Source organism: Ornithorhynchus anatinus, chromosome X1 (genome assembly GCF_004115215.2).
Source record: "Ornithorhynchus anatinus isolate Pmale09 chromosome X1, mOrnAna1.pri.v4, whole genome shotgun sequence".
Taxonomy (NCBI): domain Eukaryota; kingdom Metazoa; phylum Chordata; class Mammalia; order Monotremata; family Ornithorhynchidae; genus Ornithorhynchus; species Ornithorhynchus anatinus.
Window position 1 is genome coordinate 34,326,321 of NC_041749.1, and position 13,902 is coordinate 34,340,222.

Consider the following 13,902-nt stretch of genomic DNA (forward strand, 5'->3'; position numbering starts at 1 on the left):
CCCGGGTAACCTCACCCCTGAGTAACCTTGATTCGGTCCTCATTCCCTCCGAGGCCTCAGTCTCCCCATCTGTTATACGGGTCCACGACCCCCTGTCTCACTCCTACCGATCTAACATCGTGTCCCAAAGTCCCAACGATCTCAGCCCCGCCCGCGCGCTGCTGGCCGTGGGCCTGGCCAGACTGCTATCTGCAGAGCCGGGATTTCCCAGAGGGGAAGGCGGGAGAGGGCAGGGCAGGAGAGGGCAGAGTAGGAGAGGGCCTGCACTGTTCAACGGGTCTGCTGCCCCGGCCAGCTGGGCGGGCTCCTTAAATGCAGCTCATTAGCATAGGTAAACACTTCCTTTCCTTTGGGGGCAGATTGGAGGGAAGCCAGCAGGAGTAGGCAGGAAGGAAGTGACCTTCGAGACCAAGTGGCAAGAAGGTGCACAGGGTCCACACGTGGGTGCCAGAGGAGGTGGCCCCGGCCCCGGCCCATTACAGTCATCTCCTTCAAACAGCCCGGCTCTGGAGAGGCGCTGCCGGGACAGAGTAGCGGGGGAGAGCTCGCGGGGCCGACAGCAGGTTGGGTTGGTGATCTATAGACTGAGCCATGATGGAAAGCAGTGCAGCCCAGGACAGCCAGGGAGTCAGGAGCCAGGAGACCACAGCTTTAGGCCTAGCTCTGCGCCTGACCTGCTGTGTGACCTTAGGCAAGTCACTCATCTTTCCACGCCTCAGTTTCCTCACTGTCATTCCTGGGAGGAAGTGGAGGGATAAATTGTCATCCACATGAGGGCTCTTTGGAAAATGAAAGCACCATACAAATGAGGGAGGTGCTGTTAGCATTACTATTATTAAATAGGTCCAAGCCCAGGATTCTTTGCAGCCTAAACGCAGGGGCAGATGTGGATAGGGAGAGCAGAGGATCGGAGGTCTGAGACCCCCGTGGCCCCAGATTCCCCCAAACCTATGGGTGGGAGTCTGTGCCCTGTAGGTTTTGGGAGTCACTCTGTCACCAGCATCTCAGAAAGGAAGCCAGACCAGCTAAGCTATTCCTTACCCCGGAAGTGGGCCACACAGATGGCCGTAGCCTCCTGGAGGCTCAAAGGCAGGAAGGGGATCCTCCGGCCTGGGGTAGGATGGCCCAGGAGGGAGGGAAGGCGGGAAGGACCGGGGCCCCTGGTCGGAGCAGACGGGGCCAGGCCAGCCAGCAGAGAGGCCACTTCCCTCAGATGTTGACGCTCATCTTCCCCCTCTGCCCTTCCCTTCCCCTCCCCCTCAGAAGGTCCACTCAGGGCCACAGGGCTGCAGGCCGGAGGGCTGCGGACCAGAGGGCCGGAGCCGGGAGCTGACTCGCCTCTGGGGCTCAGGGGGCTGCTGACAGGACAGATCGGAGAGGAGGTCTGTGCAGCGGCCTCCGCTGACCCCCCCCGCTCTGGGCCGGACACTCTTCCTACCCAACTGTGGCTAACTTTGGCTCGAGTTGTCTTCCCCGTTGGGGGCCGGGGAGAGTAGGGAAGGGAGGATGGGGGAAGCACAAAAGGGTCCAGGAGTCGGGGATGCGGGGGGAAGGAGGCAGAGAGTTGAGGACTCTGAAGGGGAAGGAAAAAGCCCGGTAAACCTGGCAGGAGGGGACAGGAAACCAGGCAGAGCGGAGCGGGGTGAGGATGAGATAGAGCTTCCTGCCCAGGGAGAGGGAGGATGGACAGATAAACAGGGGGCAGACGGACGGTCGGGGGTCCGGCGGAACTTGTGTTTTTTCCTCACACTGTCCGTGTAGATACGGCAGCAGACCCGGGACTGACTGGCCGGGCCTGGGGTCCGAGTGCTGCATTGGGCTGCGGTGGGCCGACTCGTCCACGTTCAGGCCTCTGAGTGGGCCTACCTACAAACTGCCCTAGACAGGGGGCTGCCTTCCCTTTCCTTAAAAACATCTTAGAGGAAAGCATCCCCCACCTTCCTCTGGGGTCTCCCAACTCCAGCAAACAGGAGGATCTGCCCAATGTCTGCCTGAAATTCCTCCTCCTTCCATCCAAGCAACTCCTTTCTTGCTTTTGTCTCACAAGATTCAGACAACCACTTAATATATTTTTTTCCCTCATGGTATTTGTTAGGCACTTACTAGTTGCCAGGTACTGTACTAAGCTCCGGGGTAGATAAAAGCTAATCATGTTGGACGCGGTCCTTGTCTCATATGATGCTCACAGTCTTAATCCTTATTTTAAAGATGAGGGAACTGAAGCACAGAGAAATTAAATACTTGCCCAAGTTCATACAGCAGATGTGTCAGAGCTGGAATTAGAACCGAGGTCCTTCTGATTCCCGGGCTTGGGTTCTACCCACTAGGCCATGCTGTTTCTCATGCTCCACATACAGTATCCCTTTATAAGCAGTCAGTTCCTTCAAATCCCCTTATCCCCAATCTCCATCATCACCTCAATCAATCAGTAATTGTATTTATTGAGCACCCTCTTTGTACAGAGACTGTACTAAACACTTGGAAGAGTACAGTAGTGTTAGAAGGTGGGAGTCCTGTCCCCAGGGAGTTTACAGTCTTGCTGGGGAGACAAATGCAAAATAAATTACGGTTAAGAAGAAGAAGTTCAGATTTATGGATAAGTAGGTATTTAAGTAGGTGCACCGTAGAATGTGTAAGTTGAACTATAAAGAAGTGCTCTAAAATTGCCAAGAGCAGAGGGGTGCAAAAGTCCTGATAGTTGGGGAGAAGAAAAATTAATCTGGGAAAGCTTCCCGGAGGAGGTACGATTTCAGAGGGCTTTAAAGATGGAGAGAGCTGCGATTTGCCAGATTTCAACATGGAAGAAGTTTCAGGCAGGATAAAGGGTATGAGCCTGGGATAGGGGGTAGAAATGATGAGAGCAAGGCCCATTGAATAGGTTAGCCTGAAGAGAGTGCAGAATACAAACTGGGATGGAGTGGGGAAAAGAGAATGGATAAGTAGCTGGGAGGAAGGTGATGGAGGGCCTTAAAGCCAGTGGTTAGAAGTTTCCGCTTGACTCTGAGAGGATTAGGAAACCACGGAGGTTTTGAGCAGTGGGGAATGGGCAGAACAACATTTTAGAAGCAATGATAGGGGCAGTAGAGTGAAGTGTGGGCTGAGAGGGAGAACAGCGAGGAACCTGATAAAGCAGCCTAACTGGGATATGCTGAGGGCCTGGGGCAGAGTGATGGTCGTGTGGATGGAGAGGAAGGGGAAGGAACAGTGACACCTTCGAGAGGTTGTATCTCCTTGTCCAAGAAGGATGCTGTATCCTGCAGCGAGGAGGGGCCTGAGAGGCAGTGGGAGCTGGGAGTTCCAGAAAAGGGGAAGTGGCAGAATCACATGTGGTTGCCAACTGTCTATAAATCCATGGACGGTCTGTAAAAATAAGCTAAAATTGTCCTTTTCCATGACGCCCGCTAAAATATTAGGGTATCTGTAAACGAGGGAGCCGGCCGCCACACCGGGGGCAGTGGCAAGAGGAATCCCGGCTATGACACCCACCGTCGTTGCCCACATCACCAGAGCTACTTCATTCAAAGTGGCGGGGCCTGGACTCTTTCCCAGAACAGGGGTGAATGACAGGGCACAGGGCTCCTGTCGGGTGAGAAGAGCTTGGTCGGGGGAAACTGGTGGTGGACAGGGGACGGAGGGGGCACAGGGTGTCCTCCCCACAGGGATGCAAAGCAGAGCCACCCAGCAGGAAGACTTTACCAGGGCAGAGTGAGGGGTCGAGTGCCGGAAAGGCCCACCCGCTGTGGAAAGGACTAGATTGTCCCTCTGCCCTCGATTTGCTGCTGCCCAGTGCTGTCTTCCCTCCGGCCGGTCACTCGAGCGTTCGGCTTGCTCAACCAGGGCAGGTCTGGGGCCGGGGGTGCAGGTGGGAGTAGAAAGCCAGGGGAACTAATGTCCAGCCACTGGGAGGACATCAAATCCAAGTGGGAATGGGCCAGAGGGGCCAGAGCCAGGAGATGGGGAAATGATGGGAAGGAACACCCTGGAGCGCAGAAGGAGGGGTGAAGCCATTCTGAAAGATGGATAAAGATGAAGAAGAGCAAAACCCCAGAAGGGGAGGGAGGCTAAAGCAACCCAGCTGCTTTTCCTCCTGGGGTCTTTCTCTTCCCCATCTCTAGTCCTTCTTTAAGGAGTCCTCTTCTGTAGTCCTTTTCTATGTGCAGAGCATTGTTTTAAGCACTTGGGAGAGCACGGTATGACAGAATTAGCAGATACGTTACCTGCCCATAACAAGTTTGCAGTCTAGGATGAGCTTATCATTAATATTATTATCATCATCAACGGACATTCATTAAGCTCCCAAGTTGCCGTGCAGGTTCCTGGGCTCCAGCTCCCTTCCCGGCTCCAAAATGAAGTCATTATACTAACTGTGGTATTTGTTAAGCGCTTACTATGTGATTACCATTCTAGATACAAGATAATCAGGTCGGACACAGTCCCTGTCGCATGTGGGGCTCACAGTCTGTATTCTTGTCTGTCTCCCATTCTAGATTGTAAGCTTGTTGTGGACAGGGAATGTGTTTTTTATTGTTATATAGTACTCTCCCAAGCACTTAAGTACAGTGCTCTGCACACAGTAAGGGCTCAAAAAATGCGATTGAATGAATGAATAAGTAGGAAAGTTGGAAAAGGTAGTGAGTCCCCATTTTACAGGTGAAGAAACTGAAGCACAGAGAGCTTCAGTGGTTTGCCCAAGGTCACACATCAGCTGTTGGGGGAGGAGGCAGGATTATAACCCAGATCACCTGACTCCCAGATCCATGCCCTTTCCATTAGGCCACTTTGTCCCTGGCCTACTGTGTGACCTCGGACAGGTCACAACCTCTCGGGGCCTCAGTTCCTTCATTTATAAAATGGAGACAAGATATCTGCCCTCCCAACTTCTTGGACTGGAAGTCCCAAGCGGGACCGTATCTGACCTGGATCTAACCCAGCGCTTAGCTCAGAGTGAGGTCATATGATGTGATGAAGTCCTCCTCAGGCACGAAGGATGAGACTCTGTCCTGAGACTTTGCCTCCAAGAAACCGTGCAGAGTAATTGATAACGGTGTTATTGGTTTGGATAGCATTACTTGCAATCTCTCATTCCTGCCAGTTGCGTTCCTTCTGGGGCATGGAGTGCCAGAAGCAAATTAGTGGGCAGAGGTGCTTGTGTGGTTTTGCTCTTTTAGCCAGTGACAGGCAGACTTGAGACTAGAACCCAGATCTTCCCATTCTCAGAGCGGTGCTCTTTCCCCTGGAATAACAGGCTTTAATAAATGCCACTAAATCAAACTTGGCTCTTCCGATCAAGTCAAATGGACACAGGAGCTTTACATCGGCCCCGATGTAGCTTCAGAGCCGGTGCTGGGAATACGGAGAGGCTGTGCAGCTGGTGACTTGGGGGCAGTGGGATGTGGGGGGCGACTAGGGTCAGGTTTTCTGTCCTTGCAGAGAAGCCAAAATGGTCAAGGAGTTTCCCTAATTGCCTTTGGCCAAGTCCTCTAAACTGTAAGCTTTTTGTGGGCAGGGAATTTGTTATATTGTTGTATTGTGCTCTTCCAAGAGCTCTGCACAAAGTAAGCACTCAAAAAAATACAATTGACTGATTTGTTGCTCAGAAGTGGTCCATTAAGGCAAGGGTGCTGAGGGAGTCTTTGGCAGTACAGAACTGTGAGTTGGTTTTTCTAACTTGGTTTCTACCAGCTGTGGAGTGTTGGGGGAGAGAAACAGGGGAGATCTCCCCTCTGGCCCCACTTCATTCCTCAGTCTAGCCAGTGGTCTCAGTTAACCAATCAATCATATTTATTTAGCACTCATTTTGGGCAGAGCACTGTACTAAGCACTTGGGAAAGGACAGTATAACAGTATAACAGAGCTGGGAGACATATTCCCTGCCCACACCTAGGTTATAGTCTAGATGGGGAGACAGGCGTTAATATAAATTTTGGATGTATACATAAGTGCTGTGGGGCTGAAGGAGGGATGAAAAGAGGAAGCAAATCTAAGTGCAAGGAGACCTGCATTCTCCTCCCAGTCTGCCTGCGGGCCTTAGAGAGGGGTGAATAAACAGAGCAAATCGGTGTGACGCAGAAGGGAGAAGAGGAAATGAGGGTTTAGGGAAAAGCCTCTTGGAGGAGGTAGTGCCTTCAATAATTTAATTTCAGTTTCATACCTGTTCCTGCCTTCGGAAAGCATTTTCTCTATTTCAGTCTCACACGCACTCTGGGAATAAGGGTTATCCTCCCCATTTTACAGATGGATTCGTGGAGGCCTAGGCTCAACCAGAGAGTGGCTGAGTTCTGGGAGGCTCTGCTCCCTCCGGGCAACACTGTGTCTCTCCCTGCCAACAGATCCTCTCTCCTTCTACCATCACCTACCACTAAATATGATATCAAAGGCCTCACTGATATCGAAGGCCTCATTTCTACCCCTGCCCAAAAGTGGCCCCTTCTGTCCAGCTCCCAATCTGTAGGAATTTCACCAGTCTCCCTAGCAGGTCGTCTCAGCCTCCTTCAACTTCTCACGGTCCATTATCCTAGTGGCAGTAATAATAATAGTAGCTAGGCACATAGTAAGTGCTAAACAAATACCATAATTATTCATTACTATTATTAGCCATGGGATTTATTGAGCACTTAATATCTGCAGAGGACTGTATTAAGAGCTGAGAAAACACAAAGGGGAGGATTAAACGTGGTTCCTGGCCATCCAAGGGCTCATGTTCTAAGAATAAGGTGGGGAAGGGTTTGGCAACAGACACAGTAAGAAAGATGAAATCATAGAAATACAAAGCAGCCTAAAAGACAAAGCTCAGAGTCCAAAAGTCCGGTGGTAAAGGGGACCGGTGGGGATCTTGGGGTGCTGCCACTCGGGTCATCGAGGGACAAGTCACATTCTAAGCTTTCCAACGTTCTAGTTTGTAGAGGCCCTACGCCTTGGCGCCTCAGGCCCTGCATGCGCAGAGCATGTTGGAAGCAGAGACCCTGGCTGTTCACATTGCCCCTTCTTCCTGTGTGACATCATTCAAATCCATCACTCCTTCTCCTTCCGGGCAGCAAGACCCCTGGCCCATGTTCTGGTCCTCACCGGTCTCCCCACTTTGGTCGTCCTTTTTCTCTTTCCATCAGATCAAAGGATCTTGCTGATGCTTCAACCCTATTACTCTCTTTCTGAAACTCCCCCAGTGGGGACCTTCCCTCCTCTCTCCTTTTCCCATTATTCCCCTGCCTGCTCCCTTTACTTCGGTCAGATCAATCTTCTCCATCGCTTTTCATCCTCTGCTCCCACTCTTGATCGGGTGTCCTTCCTCTCCCCTTCTCAGCCCTGCGATTGGAGCGGTTCTTCCTCCTCCTCCTCTTCTTTCTCCTCTTCTTCTTCCTCTTTCTTCTCCTCTTCCTTCTCCGCTTCCTTCTCATCCTCCTCTTCCTCCTTCTCCTCAGCCAGCCCCTCTCCTCTTCGTGCCCACCCTTCACCCCACTACAAAGCCTTCCTCCAGGGAAGAAAGAAAGGAAGAAAAAAGCAAAGATAGAGATGAAGAAACAAGGCAGGAAGAAGGGGGTGGGGGGTTGGGGAATGGGGACAAAAGAAAGCAAAGCTGTGGAAAACAATAAGACAGTATGTGTTGGTCTTTATCACTAGGATGAAAGCTTGTGAGGAACAGGGCCTGGGATGGCCTGGGACATCTAGAGCGATAGAGCAGACATTTGTGCTCTGGAGATTCATCCTATTTTCAATCAATCGATTAATCCTTAACATTTACTGAGCACCTACTGTGTGCAGACCACTGAACTAAATGCTTGTATTGTACTCTCCCAGGTGCCTAGTACGGTGGTCTGCATACAGTGAGTGCTCAGAAAATACCACTGAGGATGATGATGTTTAGGAGCATACAATAGAATTGATAGGCACCATTTCTGCCCTAAGGGAACTTATTTACCGGTTTATCGGGCTTTCAACTGCTCTGGGGGCTGTGCAGATGGTAGAGATTGAGCCCTATGCATGTTCATATCCAGTATTTTTATTTTAAATGTTCAGCCTTCCTCCGTCTTGGCTCCTGCCCCTGGGTTCTGAGGTTCAAAAAACAGCACGCTCCCTTGATAACAGGGACTGACAGAGTCTCCGGAACATGGGGCAGGGTTACCCCCGGAAAAATATTCTAGTTTGGGGGAGACTTGCGTGTACTTCTGTGAAATGCTCCACATGACATCACTGCGGACTGCTCCTTGCCTGGTGTAACACACACAAAGCATGACAATGCTTCCGGATGTACACTATCTGCAACAGTGAAAAAAGCCAGGATTACAACTGCAAATTCCCTGTGGCAGCATGGCTCAGTGGAAAGAGCCCAGGCTTGGGAGTCCGAGGTCATGAGTTCTAATCCTGGCTCTGCCGCTTGTCAACTGTGTGACCTTGGGCAAGTCAGTTAGCTTCTCTGTGCCTCAATTACCTCATCTGTCAAATGGGGATGAAGACTGTGAGAAAGAAGAAAGTGTGGGAGAAGCTCCCTTTATTCATCCCTCCTCCCAGCCCCACAGGACTTAAGTGCAGCGTGGCTCAGTGGAAAGACCACGGGCTTTGGAGTCAGAGGTCGTGGGTTCGAATCCCGGCTCTGCCACTCGTCAGCTGTGTAACTGTGGGCAAGTCACTTAACTTCTCTGTGCCTCAGTTACCTCATCTGTAAAATGGGGATTAAGACTGTGAGCCTCACGTGGGACAACCTGATTCCCCTGTGTCTACCCCAGCGCTTAGAACAGTGCTCTGCACATAGTAAGCGCTTAACAAATACCAACATTATTATTACATATCTACTATTATATTTATATTAATGCCTGTCTTCCCCTCTAGACTGAAAGCTCGTTGTGGGCAGGGAATGTGTCTGTTATGTAGTTATATTGTACTGTCCCAAAGCTCAGTGTGGTCCTCTGTTCGCAGTAAGTGCTCAATAAATACAATTGACTGACTGACTATGGGAACGAAACCAAATGGGAGAGGAGAAAGGGGAAGAGGGAGAGAGAAAGAGAGGGAGAGAGAGAGCATACTGCACACAGGGAAGGGGTAAAGGTCCTCTTTGCTTGGATAGCCTCTGATAAAACTCCTCTCTTGGAAAAGAGTTTGGCTCCTACACAAGAAATGTGCCCCGCGGAGGGGAAAACAAATAAAAACATTTCGGGTGAACGCTCTGAGACCCTGCCCGGCCCAGGCCCAAAAAGGGGTCAGTCGCAATGGGGCAGACAAGGGTGGATCCAGTCCAACTCCAGCCTCGAGTGGAGGCAGTGTGGCTCCCAGCTTCCCTCAGACATGACTGCCTATCTGCCTACCCGCCTATTTCTTCTCTTTCTCTGTGGTGTTTGTTAAGCGTTTACTGTGGGTCAGACACTGTTCTAAGCACTGGGATACAAGGTAATCAGGTTGGACACAGTCCCTGCCCCACATGGGACTCAAGGTCTTCATCCCCATTTTACAGATGACATAACTGTTTGCTTCTCTGCCTGCACAGTGCTCTGCAAGCAGGAAGCGCTCAATAAATTCGATTGATTGATTGATCATCTGTCTTCCTGTCTGACTGCCCACCTGTTTATCTGTCTGCCTGCCCTTCAGCTGCCTGACTGTTTGTCTGTCTGTCTGTCTGTCTGCCTGTCTTCTGCCTGTATTTTCAGGGAAGGGTCCAGAGTGGGAAGAAGAGGAAAAGAGCAGAAGGGACAGGGAGGAGGAACTAAAGAGACTCACTTCATTTTGGGCCATTACAGCCCAGAGGCTTTTCTTTTCCCTGGCTCCACTTCCTCCTCCCCTTCCTCACACAAAATACTCAGGGGATCCTTTTATCCATCCCACTGCTCTCAATCTGCCTAGAAATGAGAGAGCAGCCAGTCTTTTTCTTTACCTACCTCAGAGAAAGCAATTCACGGTCTCTTTGAGAATGAGTTCCTCAATCCCACCTTCTCTCAGAGATGAACTGAGGCATCAGAGACCGTAAGCTCATTGTGGGGAGTGAATGTGTCTGTGTATTGTTGCATTCTACTCTCTCAAGTGCTTACTACGGTGCTCCGCACACCTGAAGTGCTCAGTAAATACAATTGACTGACTGACAGTTTTCCCAAAGCCCACGTTGGAGTAGGTGTGGGGTTTCTGGAGACAGAGCACCCAGTAGCTTCTAATGGCATCTGCCTCTCTGCCCGACCTGTGCCATGGGGAGGGAGCAGAGGCGGATCCCAGGTGAGCCTGGGCCCCCAGGGGGGCAGCACCGTCCGTGGGTTGGCATCATAGGGAGGGCCATCCTTTCCGGCCTCTCCTCCGACACGCTAGGGGACAGTGGCTCAGCTGGGGGAGGCGGGAAGGGGTGGGCAGAGGTGAAAGAAACAGTGGCCCAGATTTGGGGCCCGGGATTCCTGCAGATGCATCCTGTCCCTGGCGGTCCCCAAGTACAACAGGAAAAGGAATCAATGGTCGCTCTGTCAGGATGCGAGGCGGGCAGGGCACCCCCGCTTCTCCCCCTCCCCACTTAGCTCATCCAGAGCACTCTCCCCGCTGACCCCTGACCCCTGCAATGACTCTTCCTCGGGAGCAGCCCAGTTTCCCCACCCCCAACCCTCCAGCCCCTGCTCTTTCACCAGAGAGAAGGGAGGACTTTGATGATGCCATAGTGAACTCCGGACCCGGGGATTACAGTAAACTCTTTTTTAAATCAACCTGTGGGCCTGGAATTAGGCTTGCTAATGTGGCAGTTTGCTATACTGTGTGTAGACTGTGGTCCTGAGGATTGCTTTACCTTTAAAAGGGTTGAATTATTCTCAATTTGGGGTTTCTCTGCTGTGAGACTTTACTCTAGAGAGAAGCAGCGTGGCTCAGTGGAAAGAGCCCGGGCTTGGGAGTCAGAGGTCATGGGTTCTAACCCTGGCTCCGCCGCTTGCCAGCTGTGTGACTTTGGGCAAGTCACTTCACTTCTCTGGGCCTCAGTGACCTCATCTGCGAAATGGGGATTTAAGCTGTGAGCCCCACGTGGGACAACCTGATCACCTTGTATCCCCCCAGCACTTAGAACAGTGCTTTGCACATAGTAAGTGCTTAACAAATACCACCATTATTATTATTATCACCTAGACGGTGAGCTCACTGTGGGCAGGAATGTGTCTGTTGATTGTTATATTGAACTCTCCCAAGCGCTTAGTATAGTGCTTTGCATATAGTAAGCACTTAATAAATACGATCTAATAAATGGATGAACTCTGAGCTCATTATGAGCTGGGAATGCATCTGCCAAGTCTGTTATACTGTACTCTCCCAACCGCTTAGTACAATGCTCCGCACAAAGTGAACGCTCAATAAAAACTATTCATTACCATATCTGCTAATTCTGTCGTACTCTCCCAAGCTCTTATGCAATGCTCTGCGCATAGTAAGTGCTCAGTAAATACTGTTGATTGACTGATTATGATCAATCAATGGTGAGACATCTCTCAGCGGGAGATTTCTGCACTTTCAGTGGGTTGTATAAGATGGAGGCTGAGTACTACCTGAGTAGTATTCTCAGTAAAAGACAGAGATTTCTGTACACTCACAACCCTGTCTCGCTTGCTCATCAACTCCCAGCCCGCGACTCCCATTCCAGGGTCCTGCCCTGGCTTCTGCACGGGCCCGGTGGTCTCGTCAGACCGGCTGGCAACTGTGCAGCCCTGATGCCTCGGGCTTGGCCCAGAAACATCAGCTGAGTGATGGACGGTTGTTTCCTAATTCTCTGAGCAAGGAAGTGATCCCAGGTAACACTCCCACCGCTCACCCTCCCCCCAGTATCTTTCTTTCTCCCCCCCATTCCTCCCCACTCCCCAGGCCCTTGGCCAGACCCTCCCTCTCCTCATCCGCCGGCCTGAGGGGGTCTGTGCTGCTGCGGCCTCACGGGGCTCAGTGAGAACAGAGAGGGGAGTCACACAGTTCAGGATGAGGACGGTGGGGCTGGGAACCCTAATTATCTATCCCTCGGGCTCACGTCACCCAGAGCCGAAGAGACACGCAGGTCATCCAGCGGCTGGCCTCAGTCCCGTGATCTTTGAGTATTCTGCGTGGGCCCCCTTGGCATACGATCAGACAAACCGAGGAGGCTGGAAGGGACCCAGAGAGGGGAGAGCGGGGGTCCCCCAGCATCTTGTGTCTGCCTGGGCCGGGGAGGGGTCGGGGCTGCTACCCGGGGCCTTCCCTCAGCCCGAATGCTACTCTAGGATCCCTGATCCACCCTTCTGCCTCTGACAAATGTAAGCTCCCGTGGACAGGGAACACGTCTGTCACCTCTTTGTTACCTTTCCAAGCACTTAGTACAATGCTCTGCACATGATAAGCCCTCAAATACCATTTTTTCTTTTTTTAATGGTACTTGTTAGGTGCTTACTATGTGCTGCTCTGAGCACTGGGGTAGCTACAAGGTAATCAGATTGGACACGGTCCATGTCCCACGTGGGGCTCACAGTCGTAATCCCCATTTCACAGATGAGGTAACTGAGGCACAGAAAAGTGGAAGTGACTTGCCCAAGGTCACACAGCAGACAAATGACAGAATGAGGATTAGAACCCAGGTCCTTCTGACTCCCAGGCTCGAGCTTTATCCACTAAGACATGCTACCTCTCGACTGATTGAGTGATTCATTCATTCATTCATTCATTCATTCATAGGCCTTGTTTGCCCTCCCTCTTGAGTGGTGGCTGCCAGCTTGTATCTACCCCAGCACTTAGCACAGTGCTTAGCACACAGTAAGCACTTAACTAATGCCATCATTATCATTTTTATCATTAGAACTGAATGGAGGGAACTTTTCTTTGGTTCTAACAATTAGTCAGTGGAATTTATTAAGCATTTACTGGGTGCAGAAAACTGTTGTAAGCATTTGGGAAAGTACAATGAAGTAGAAGTGATAGATAATAATAATAATGTTGGTATTTGTTAAGCGCTTACAATGTGCCAAGCACCGTTCTAAGCACTGGGGTAGATACACGGTAATCAGGTTGTCCCATCAGGTCCTTCCTTTCCCCCACTCCTCCTTTCAGCCTTCTGTGTACCTCCCTATTCCATCCCGTTCCCTCAGGGCATTTTTTTGTTCTTTCTCGTTCTCTCCCCATTCATTTACACACGTTCCATCTTTGCCTCCCTTTTGCCTCCCTTTTGCCTCCCTTCCCAACACAGAGCCGGCCTAGATACACAGATACATACACAGAGTCACCAGATCCCCCAAACGGAGGAACTCACATATTCTCACACACATGTCCATGCCCTCACCCACCCATGTTTGTGAACAAGCCTGTTCTACCCAGTTGCTTGATGACATTCCTGCACATGCACGTTCGCACATCCACAAACACACTCGCGGCTCGAATTGCAAATACCCCAGCGCGTGCCCTGCCTTACTTGATCTATATTTTATATATTATGGTATATATTATAATGTGGCATATTATAAATTATTTATATTGATGTCTTTCTCCCCCTCTAGACTGTGAGCTCATTGTAGGCAGGGAATGTGTCTACCAACTCTGTATTATACTCTCCCAAGCACTTTTTACAGTTCTCAGCCCCCAGTAAGAACTCAAATACCATTGATAGTGATGATGATGATGGCATTTATTAAGGCCTTACCATGTGCTAAGCGCTGGGGTAGGTACGAAGGGCTCACGATCTATCGTGCCCCCATTTTACCTATGAGGAAAGGGAGGCCCAGAGAGCCAGACTGGTTTGCTATAGATCACACAGCTGTCCAGTGGTTGAGCTGGGATTGGAAGCCAGTTTTCCTCACTCCCAGCCTGGCAGTCTTTTCATTAGCAGGCCGCCCTCTAACTCTCACTTAGCTCTCTGCCCTCCCTCTTCTCCTCAAGAACCAGAGTCCTTTCTCTTTGCCACCTCTTTCCTCCACCGGGACGCCACGAAGCTCCGGCTGTGGGCGGCAG

General features: G+C 51.0%; 1 protein-coding gene across 2 annotated transcripts in view; it reads left to right on the forward strand.

Moving 5' to 3' along the window:
- Positions 1–13,902, forward strand: part of FLT4 (fms related receptor tyrosine kinase 4) — a 99,975-nt gene that overhangs the window by 27,685 nt on the left and 58,388 nt on the right. The gene's annotated exons all lie outside the window — the stretch shown is intronic.